Source organism: Ornithodoros turicata, chromosome 1 (assembly GCF_037126465.1).
Source record: "Ornithodoros turicata isolate Travis chromosome 1, ASM3712646v1, whole genome shotgun sequence".
Classification (NCBI taxonomy): Eukaryota; Metazoa; Arthropoda; class Arachnida; order Ixodida; family Argasidae; genus Ornithodoros; species Ornithodoros turicata.
This window is the reverse complement of record NC_088201.1, coordinates 161,322,812-161,332,321: the sequence shown is the minus strand read 5'-3', so window position 1 is coordinate 161,332,321 and position 9,510 is coordinate 161,322,812. Positions and strand designations below refer to the sequence as shown.

General features: G+C 48.3%; 12 non-coding genes across 12 annotated transcripts; all 12 read right to left on the bottom strand.

The window, feature by feature from the left end:
* Positions 1–1,096: 1,096 nt before the first annotated feature.
* Trnat-agu (transfer RNA threonine (anticodon AGU)) lies at positions 1,097–1,170 on the bottom strand. The gene has a single exon. It is a non-coding gene; the product is annotated as a tRNA-Thr (tRNA).
* Positions 1,171–1,462: 292 nt separating this feature from the next.
* On the bottom strand, positions 1,463–1,536 carry Trnat-agu (transfer RNA threonine (anticodon AGU)). Its single transcript has one exon. It is a non-coding gene; the product is annotated as a tRNA-Thr (tRNA).
* Positions 1,537–1,645: 109 nt separating this feature from the next.
* Trnat-agu (transfer RNA threonine (anticodon AGU)) lies at positions 1,646–1,719 on the bottom strand. The gene has a single exon. It is a non-coding gene; the product is annotated as a tRNA-Thr (tRNA).
* A 205-nt stretch (positions 1,720–1,924) lies between these two features.
* On the bottom strand, positions 1,925–1,998 carry Trnat-agu (transfer RNA threonine (anticodon AGU)). Its single transcript has one exon. It is a non-coding gene; the product is annotated as a tRNA-Thr (tRNA).
* A 109-nt stretch (positions 1,999–2,107) lies between these two features.
* Trnat-agu (transfer RNA threonine (anticodon AGU)) lies at positions 2,108–2,181 on the bottom strand. The gene has a single exon. It is a non-coding gene; the product is annotated as a tRNA-Thr (tRNA).
* Positions 2,182–2,386: 205 nt separating this feature from the next.
* Positions 2,387–2,460, bottom strand: Trnat-agu (transfer RNA threonine (anticodon AGU)). Its single transcript has one exon. It is a non-coding gene; the product is annotated as a tRNA-Thr (tRNA).
* Positions 2,461–2,569: 109 nt separating this feature from the next.
* Trnas-aga (transfer RNA serine (anticodon AGA)) lies at positions 2,570–2,643 on the bottom strand. The gene has a single exon. It is a non-coding gene; the product is annotated as a tRNA-Ser (tRNA).
* Positions 2,644–2,752: 109 nt separating this feature from the next.
* Trnat-agu (transfer RNA threonine (anticodon AGU)) lies at positions 2,753–2,826 on the bottom strand. Its single transcript has one exon. It is a non-coding gene; the product is annotated as a tRNA-Thr (tRNA).
* A 109-nt stretch (positions 2,827–2,935) lies between these two features.
* Positions 2,936–3,009, bottom strand: Trnat-agu (transfer RNA threonine (anticodon AGU)). Its single transcript has one exon. It is a non-coding gene; the product is annotated as a tRNA-Thr (tRNA).
* Positions 3,010–3,301: 292 nt separating this feature from the next.
* Trnat-agu (transfer RNA threonine (anticodon AGU)) lies at positions 3,302–3,375 on the bottom strand. The gene has a single exon. It is a non-coding gene; the product is annotated as a tRNA-Thr (tRNA).
* A 484-nt stretch (positions 3,376–3,859) lies between these two features.
* Trnat-agu (transfer RNA threonine (anticodon AGU)) lies at positions 3,860–3,933 on the bottom strand. Its single transcript has one exon. It is a non-coding gene; the product is annotated as a tRNA-Thr (tRNA).
* A 484-nt stretch (positions 3,934–4,417) lies between these two features.
* On the bottom strand, positions 4,418–4,491 carry Trnat-agu (transfer RNA threonine (anticodon AGU)). The gene has a single exon. It is a non-coding gene; the product is annotated as a tRNA-Thr (tRNA).
* Positions 4,492–9,510: the final 5,019 nt, after the last annotated feature.

The following is a 9,510-nucleotide window of genomic DNA, read 5'->3' as shown; positions in this document are numbered from 1 at the left end:
CATTGGTATCCTTCCCTATTGCCTGGTTACTTTCGCCTAGAATACTTTCTCCGTATATATGCTCGTTGTTTATAACAACTGCAGTATATGGTTCTTTCTCTTTTTCATCAACACGTTCATGTGCTTCAATCTTCATCTCCGGATCGTCTGCAAGATCTAGGGCGTTGTGGTCAGTTGCTTCCCTGGTGGACCTGCGGATCTTCGATGCATAGCTGTTCACACATTCTTCTTTTGTGTGTCCGAACGGACGGCACGATTTACACCAGGGCGTCCTACATTGTTTTCGAATGTGCCCCACCATTTTACACTTGAGGCGTAAAGGTGGTCTACCCGGTATTGCCAGCAACACCTGGCATCCTGATATGTTTATCAAATGGGGAACGTCATCCGCGGTAATTCCTCCTTTCAGTTCCATCTGAGCAATTCGTGTTCTACTTTCTACGCCTTCAAAGAAGGTATTTTTACACTTGACACGTTCCACCTCCTTCACAGTTCCAAAAGGCCGCAACGCTTGCACAACGTCTTCGTTTGGCACGTGTATGGGAATCCAATTGATCTTTATGTTGACTTCCCGCTTATTTGGGTCAACCATAATACACCTTTTTCCTTTCACAACCAGCTCCCCTTGTGCTTGCAACTTTTCTTTATCAAGACGTCGGTGAAATGTTATGGCCCAGACATGACTGAACTGATATGACCCAAACCCCGCCACATCTTCTTTACAAACAATGTCCTTCAGAGCATCACCGAAGCTGTCAGCGTTGTATGGTCTCCCAAAGAGGTCAGCATGGAGCAAAAGAGTATTGTAAGACGCGCTACCTGGAGGTATTGTCGGCAAAATAACCTTGTATGCGTTTTCAGTCGCATTATCCTTTGTAGCCCGTCTAGGCCTAGCCGTTGTGACCGCTCCCGGGGATCTCATGATTCCCACGTCCGTTCGCTAACGCTGCCGGAAGTAGAATCCTTAACCACCTAAGGCAGGGCGCCATGGAAGGCAAAATACAATGCGATGTCGCAGAGTTACCGCTCCCTCGCAGGGTGTGAACAAGAGAGTCTACCAAAACTGTAACATCAACACGACAATGATGGGACAGTTAGGCACCGGAGGGAGTCGAACCCTCTATCTCCTGTTTACTAGACAGGCGCTTTAACCACCTAAGCCACGGCGCCATGGAAGGCAAACTACAATGTGATACCGCGGAGCTAACGATCCCTAGCAGGGAGTGAACAAGAGAGTCTACCAATACTGCAACATAAACACGACAATGATGGGACAGTTAGGCACGGGAGGGAGTCGAACCCCCGATCTCCTGTTTACTAGACAGGCGCATTAACTACGTTAGCCAAGGCGCCATGGAAGGCAAAATACAATGCGATACCGCGGAGCTAACGATCCCTAGCAGGGCGTGAACAAGAGAGTCTACCAATACTGCAACATCAACACGACAATGATGGGACAGTTAGGCACCGGAGGGAGTCGAACTCTCGATCTCCTGTTTACTAGACAGGCGCTTTAACCACCTAAGCCACGGCGCCATGGAAGGCGAAATACAATGCGATGTCGCGGAGCTAACGATCCCTAGCAGGGCGTGAACAAGAGAGTCTACCAATACTGCAACATAAACACGACAATGATGGGACAGTTAGGCACCGGAGGGAGTCGAACCCTCGGTCTCCTGTTTACTAGACAGGCGCTTTAACCATCTAAGCCACGGCGCCATGGAAGGCGAAATACAATGCGATGTCGCGCAGCTAACGATCCCTAGCAGGGCGTGAACAAGAGAGTCTACCAAAACTGCAACATAAACACGACAATGATGGGAACGTTAGGCACCGGAAGGAGTCGAACCCTCGATCTCTAGCAGGGCGTGAACAAGAGAGTCTACCAAAACTGCAACATAAACACGACAATGATGGGACAGTTAGGCACCGGAGGGAGTCGAACCCTCGATCTCCTGTTTACTAGACAGGCGCTTTAACCACCTAAGCCACGACGCCATGGAAGGCGAAATACAATGCGATGTCGCGGAGCTAACGATCCCTAGCAGGGCGTGAACAAGAGAGTCTACCAATACTGCAACATAAACACGACAATGATGGGACAGTTAGGCACCGGAGGGAGTCGAACCCTCGATCTCCTGTTTACTAGACAGGCGCTTTAACCACCTAAGCCACGGCGCCATGGAAGGCAAACTACAATGTGATACCGCGGAGCTAACGATCCCTAGCAGGGCGTGAAGAAGAGAGTCTACCAAAACTGCAACATAAACACGACAATGATGTGAACGTTAGGCACCGGAAGGAGTCGAACCCTCGATCTCTAGCAGGGCGTGAACAAGAGAGTCTACCAAAACTGCAACATAAACACGACAATGATGGGACAGTTAGGCACCGGAGGGAGTCGAACCCTCGATCTCCTGCTTACTAAACAGGCGCTTTAACCACCTAAGCCACGGCGCCATGGAAGGCGAAATACAATGCGATGTCGCGGAGCTAACGATCCCTAGCAGGGCGTGAACAAGAGAGTCTACCAATACTGCAACATAAACACGACAATGATGGGACAGTTAGGCACCGGAGGGAGTCGAACCCTCGATCTCCTGTTTTCTAGACAGGCGCTTTAACCACCTAAGCCACGGCGCCATCGAAGGCGAAATACAATGCGATGTCGCGGAGCTAACGATTCCTAGCAGGGCGTGAACAAGAGAGTCTACCAATACTGCAACATAAACACGACAATGATGGGACAGTTAGGCACCGGAGGGAGTCGAACCCTCGATCTCCTGTTTACTAGATAGGCGCTTTAACCACCTAAGCCACGGCGCCATGGAAGGAGAAATACAATGCGATGTCGCGGAGCTAACGATCCCTAGCAAGGCGTGAACAAGAGAGTCTACCAATACTGCAACATACACACGACAATGATGGGACAGTTAGGCACCGGAGGGAGTCGAACCCTCGATCTTCTGTTTACTAGACAGGCGCTTTAACCGCCTAAACCACGGCGCCATGGAAGGTGAAATACAATGCGATGTCGCGGAGCTAACGATCCCTAGCAGGGCGTGAACAAGAGAGTCTACCAATACTGCAACATAAACACGACAATGATGGGACAGTTAAGCACGGGAGGGAGTCGAACCCCCGATCTCCTCTTTACTAGACAGGCGCTTTAACTACGTTAGCCAAGGCGCCATGGAAGGCAAAATACAATGCGATACCGCGGAGCTAACGATCCCTAGCAGGGCGTGAACAAGAGAGTCTACCAATACTGCAACATAAACACGACAATGATGGGACCGTTAGGCACCGGAGAGAGTCGAACCCTCGATCTCCTGTTTACTAGACAGGCGCTTTAACCACCTAAGCCACGGCGCCATGGAAGGCAAACTACAATGTGATACCGCGAAGCTAACGATCCCTAGCAGGGCGTGACCAAGAGAGTCTACCAAAACTGCAACATAAACACGACAATGATGGGAATGTTAGGCACCGGAAGGAGGCGAACCCTCGATTTCTAGCAGGGCGTGAACGAGAGAGTCTACCAAAACTGCAACATAAACACGACAATGATGGGGGTGTTACGCACCGGAAGGAGTCGAACCCTCGATCTCCTGTTTACTAGATAGGCGCTTTAACCACCTAAGCCACGGCGCCATGGAAGGCAAACTACAATGCAATACCGCGGAGCTAACGATCCCTAGCACGGCGTGAACAAGAGAGTCTACCAAAACTGCAACATAAACACGACAATGATGGGAATGTTAGGCACCGGAAGGAGTCGAACCCTCGATCTCTAGCAGGGCGTGAACAAGAGAGTCTACCAAAACTGCAACATAAACACGACAACGATGGGACAGTTGGGGACCGGAGGGAGTCGAACCCTCGATCTCCTGTTTACTAGACAGGCGCTTTAACCACCTAAGCCACGGCGCCATTGCAGGCAAACTACAATGTGATACCGTGGAGCTAACGATCCCTAGCAGGGCGTGAACAAGAGAGTCTACCAAAACTGCAACATAAACACGACAATGATGGGAATGTTAGGCACCGGAAGGAGTCGAACCCTCGATCTCTAGCAGGGCGTGAACAAGAGAGTCTACCAAAACTGCAACATAAACACGACAATGATGGGGGTGTTACGAACTGGAAGGAGTCGAACCCTCGATCTCCTGTTTACTAGATAGGCGCTTTAACCACCTAAGCCACGGCGCCATGGAAGGCAAACTACAATGCGATACCGTGGAGCTAACGATCCCTAGCAGGGCGTGAACAAGAGAGTCTACCAAAACTGCAACATAAACACGACAGTGATGGGAATGTTAGGCACCGGAAGGAGTCGAACCCTCGATCTCTAGCAGGGCGTGAACAAGAGAGTCTACCAAAACTGCAACAAAAACACGACAATGGTGGGACAGTTAGGCACCGGAGGGAGTCGAACCCTCGACCTCCTGTTTACTAGACAGGCGCTTTAACCACCTAACCCACGGCGCCATGGAAGGCAAACTACAATGTGATACCGCAGAGCTAACGATCCCTAGCAGGGCGTGAACAAGAGAGTCTACCAAAACTGCAACATAAACACGACATTGATGGGAATGTTAGGCACCGGAAGGAGTCGAACCCTCGATCTCTAGCAGGGCGTGAACAAGAGAGTCTACCAAAACTGCAACATAGACACGACAATGATGGGGGTGTTACGCACCGGAAGGAGTCGAACCCTCGATCTCCTGTTTACTAGATAGGCGCTTTAACCACCTAAGCCACGGCGCCATGGAAGGCAAACTACAATGCGATACCGCGGAGCTAACGATCCCTAGCAGGGCGTGAACAAGAGAGTCTACCAAAACTGCAACGTAAACACGACAATGATGGGAATGTTAGGCACCGGAAGGAGTCGAACCCTCGATCTCTAGCAGGGCGTGAACAAGAGAGTCTACCAAAACTGCAACATAAACACGACAATGATGGGAGTGTTAGGCACCGGAAGCAGTCGAACCGTCGATCTCCTGTTTACTAGACAGGCGCTTTAAACACCTAAGCCACGGACTTTTTTTTTTCGTCACTCTTCATGTGTTCTGGATAAAGAGAGCGGTACCTTGGCGGCGGGAATGTTTGCATGACTGTGTCCCAGTAGAGCTTCCTCTTGGATACATTTGTGAGGTAAATCCAGGAAAAACGTGGGGAGGGGCGAATATATATTTATTGAATGGAAAAACGTGCTTCAAAGAAGAGGAACGCACTCTTGATTTCCTTGAAGAACACCAGGTTTCCGCTGTCGCACACCACAGGGTTGCTGGATACCACCCAGGCATCCAAGAGTTGTCGTCCGAAGGTCTGTACTGGGCTCCATAAAATGGGATCCAGGTGATTCCGGAAATACATAAATCGGTGCACTAGCAGTTTTATCTCTAAGCTTATAACACCAAGTCTACCCGCCTTAACTGGCAGGAAAATATTGGAACGTCTCATGCTTTCAAACTTTGATTCCCATACGAAGGTCGCAACCGTCATGTGGTATTTCTTGATGACTTCCATGTTGCATCCCATAGCTTGGGCCTTATACAACATCGATGGATAAAACACAGTGTTTGCGACGTATGCCATTGTTATAGGGTTGTCCTGCGACACTTGTATTGCGGGGCCTTAGCCTGTAGTGTGTCTACGGCTGATTTCAGTTTCGCAGTGGCTTCGTTTTTTTCCAGGAAAGCAACTCCCAGTTAGGTGCCTACTTCACGTCCCCAGGGAACTTCATGGAACTTTTGAAGCATTGTATCCCAGTTACCGAGCCAAGCTCCACTCGATTTCTTCGGATTCACACAAGCACCTGAGATCTCACAGAATTTAGGCGTTTCTTCTAGGCAATCTCCATTATCTTTGCGGTTGCTACAAAAGAAGGTCAGATCGTCGGCGTACGTGCATAACTTGATGGTTTCTTGTCCTATCATTACACCTCCAATGTCCACATTATGCAAAATGTTCTGACATAAAAGGACTCCAAGTACAATGCGAATAGCACAGGAGACATGGGACATCCCTGTCGTACGCCGCTTTTCACCTTGATCTCGTTTCCAATTACAGCATTGATAGCTATCGCCGAATTAATGTCCCTGTAGCAGATCGACACCCACTTAGAGAGCTCTGTTGCTCACACCTTAGTTAAAATACTGAGTATAGGAACGAGTGCGTAGGCCTGCTTAAAGTCCACTTGTAAGATTGCAGCAGGGATTCCAGCTGGTTAGGCCGTCCCGACCTGGAGATTTGTTGGTATTTAGCTTTCCAATGGGCAGTTGAACATCTGAAACGCTGATGGCTCCAGTGGACGCTTCCAACTCTTCAACTGTTCTTATGTGTTTCAAGAAGTTCGCATCGGGGTAGAGCAAATCTTTCTTTTCATCGACAAGATCCTTGTAGTACTGTTCAAAAATAGCTTATATTTCGTCTTCGTTGTCAACCACACTGTTTTCCGTCCGAATCCTGTTAACACGATTTAAGCTCCCCCTCTCTCGTTCGAGCGCGCGAAAAATCTTTGTGGGGATTTCGTCCCTTTCAAGTAGTTCGACGCAGCTACGTATGGCAGCACCTCGTAGCTTTCTTTCCAAACTGCGCATGATCTCCGCTTTCACATCCCTAATATCATGAAGAAAGACACCTGGATTTTGTTCCTCTTCCTCTACCAAACTTTTCAGAGTGTCGAGCAGAGCCTTTTCTTGCTGACGCTTCTCCCAGGCTATGACTTGGCATCTCTCTATTGCCAATAATTTCACTTCTGCCTTAAATGTTTCCAACAGCTTGGCGTTGACTTGTTTAGCCTTCAGCTGCTCTATCAGGTAACCTGACTTTGGTTACGAAGATATCATCTTTTAGTATTTCTTCGTTTAATTCCCACGTATGCACAACGCAAGTTTATCTTTCGTGTGAACTTGAAGGAGAGCATATCATGGTCGGAAAACAACGCTGGCGGAAAGCAAAACTGGCATCTCATACATACTCGTTTGTTCGAGTCGCACCCCGGGAATGTATAATCTATCTAATCTGGCGTGGGATGAACCCTGCCAATGCGTAAACTGGATCTGATGGCTTGTGCGCAAGGCTGCAACATCATGAAGGTCAAAGTCGCGTGTTATTTTTCTTAACATATCAGCACTGTTGTCTTTTCTATACTGTTGATAAGTACAGTCATCCCGCTTCATAACACAATTAAAGTCACCAGCACAAATCACGGAAAAAGGTACATCTAGCAAACGGTGAAGATCCCCAAAGAACACCTTCCTTTCCGCACAGTCATTTGGTGCATAAATCGATATAACCCTCAAAAGTTCATTTTGCCAGAAGATATCAACAACAACTATACGTCCACATTGGTCAAGCTCACAATCAATTACCTGAAGTGCTGATGACTTGCGTATCAGGACTGCCGTACCTGCACAATGGGGTGATCCCGCCGCGTGTCGAATCCAAAACCACTGTTGGAAAGCCTCCACTAGGTTTCTTTCATCCTCGTATGTAGATATTTTCGTTTCTTGAACACATAAAATATCAATATCCGACGTGAACAGTACCTCCTTTAACCACTGCTTCCGCTTCCCTGACACAACACTATTCAGATTCAGCGTAGCAATCTTAACATTACGTCGAGCACGCATAATTCACTCTTTGACACGCAAGGACGCTGACCTGTTCCTTACTGGTGCTGGGAGCCGTGGTGAAGGTGTGTACCTCTTCCTACGCCGTCGCACTCCCTTCCATTTGCTTTGCAGAGGGTCTACTTTTGGGTCGTTGTGTTCCGGCAATTCTGACTCGCTCTAAGAACGCTCGCAGTCGTCGTCAGATGCACCGCTTCCGCTCTTTCCTCCGGCAACTTGACGTTGTTGCTCGCCCTGTGCTTCTTTATTCTGTCCCTGCGACTGCTGTGTGGCTTGAAACGAGGATGACTCTTGATCTTGTTGAACGGTGGTTCCCAGGCTCCCCTCCTCCTGAACCCGTCCCCCTACACTTGAACCAGTCGTCGGTATTGCATCCGTATGGTCAGGAGACTGACTTGTCCCCTCTGAACCTTTGGGTTCCAACTCCCTAGTGACTGCCCCATCTTCTGAACTTTCGCAATTGTCGGCGCGGTATCTGTGCCACTTCCAGCTGCAGCACCCAGATCGTGCATACCGTCGTCACACTCCATCTGGTCACCACCGTCCACACCTTCCAAGGTCTTCCTGGTCTTGGCCGCGTATGTCTCCATGCAGTGTATAGCCTCGTGGCCGAAAGTACAACATTCCTTGCACCACGCGTGGTACATTGTTTGCGAACATGCCCTACTCGGCGACACCGCAAACAAAGTGGTGGCCTTCCCAGTCAAAAATAATGAACTGGTCCAATTGGCAAATTGAATTGGTCCCAATGGGACTCAATTGGAAGAGCATGAAAACAAATGGGGACCAATTGGATCCTTCACTGCCAGTTGGGTTGTCCAGTTTGCACTTTGTAAACCAATTGGAAGATCCAGTTGGTTGTTTGTAAACCAATTGGAAAGTCAAATTGGTTTCTTAGGCACCAATTGGGAAATGCCATGGCAATTGGAAGATCCAGTTGGTTGTTTGTAAATCAATTGGAAAGTCAAATTGGTTTCTTAGGCACCAATTGGGAAATGCCATGCCAATTGGACATCCAATTGGTGGTGGTGGTGGTGGGAGGGGGGGGGGTGATGGCAGGATAGGCTCGCCGTTGTTGGCCACACAGAAGTGGGCGTCGTCACGACTATAGCCAAAAAAAGAAAAGGAAAACGCATAGCAAAACAAAACACAAAGGAAGGACGGACGGATGGAGGATTGGTACACTTTGTGGTGCCAATGGGATGTCCAACTAGATCTCAGAATGCCAATGGTTCATACCAATTCTTAACTCAAGAATAAATGTTTTGTGAATGGGTCGTTTTTATCTAGCAGGAAACTGTGACAAAAGTTAAATGGTTAGCAGCGTGTACTCCATCATTCTAGGTGCATATCAGGAACAATGCGCTTGGCCTGTAGTTCAAGAAATAGTATACCAGATATGAAGTAATGAACGAATTGCATGTGTTTGGAAACTAAGAAGGTGCACGGACGATAACATATCTGAGCAGGGCAGACATTATTTATGTCGCATTCGTCATCTTGAAGCCTCTCACTATCGGATATTTCATTATCGGAAGCTCTTTGGACCTTCTCTTACACTGCAAGTAAGACATTGAAGTACGACACAAATTATAGCAACAAAGTTTTAATTTTTCTTGTGGTCATTGTACAGTATACATGCAAATGACGTCATGTCAAAATTTACACTCGCATGCATTGCACTGCTTGCACATGTTCACAGCACATGCATCATACACACACACACACACACACACACACACACACACACAAATAGAGGTACGATGATGAGATGGGGCTGATGCCGGCCAGCAGGCTGGGCGCTGCCCCAGTGCCACTTGTACGTGATGAGAGATGATGATGGATATGATAAGGGGTCCGTTAATCA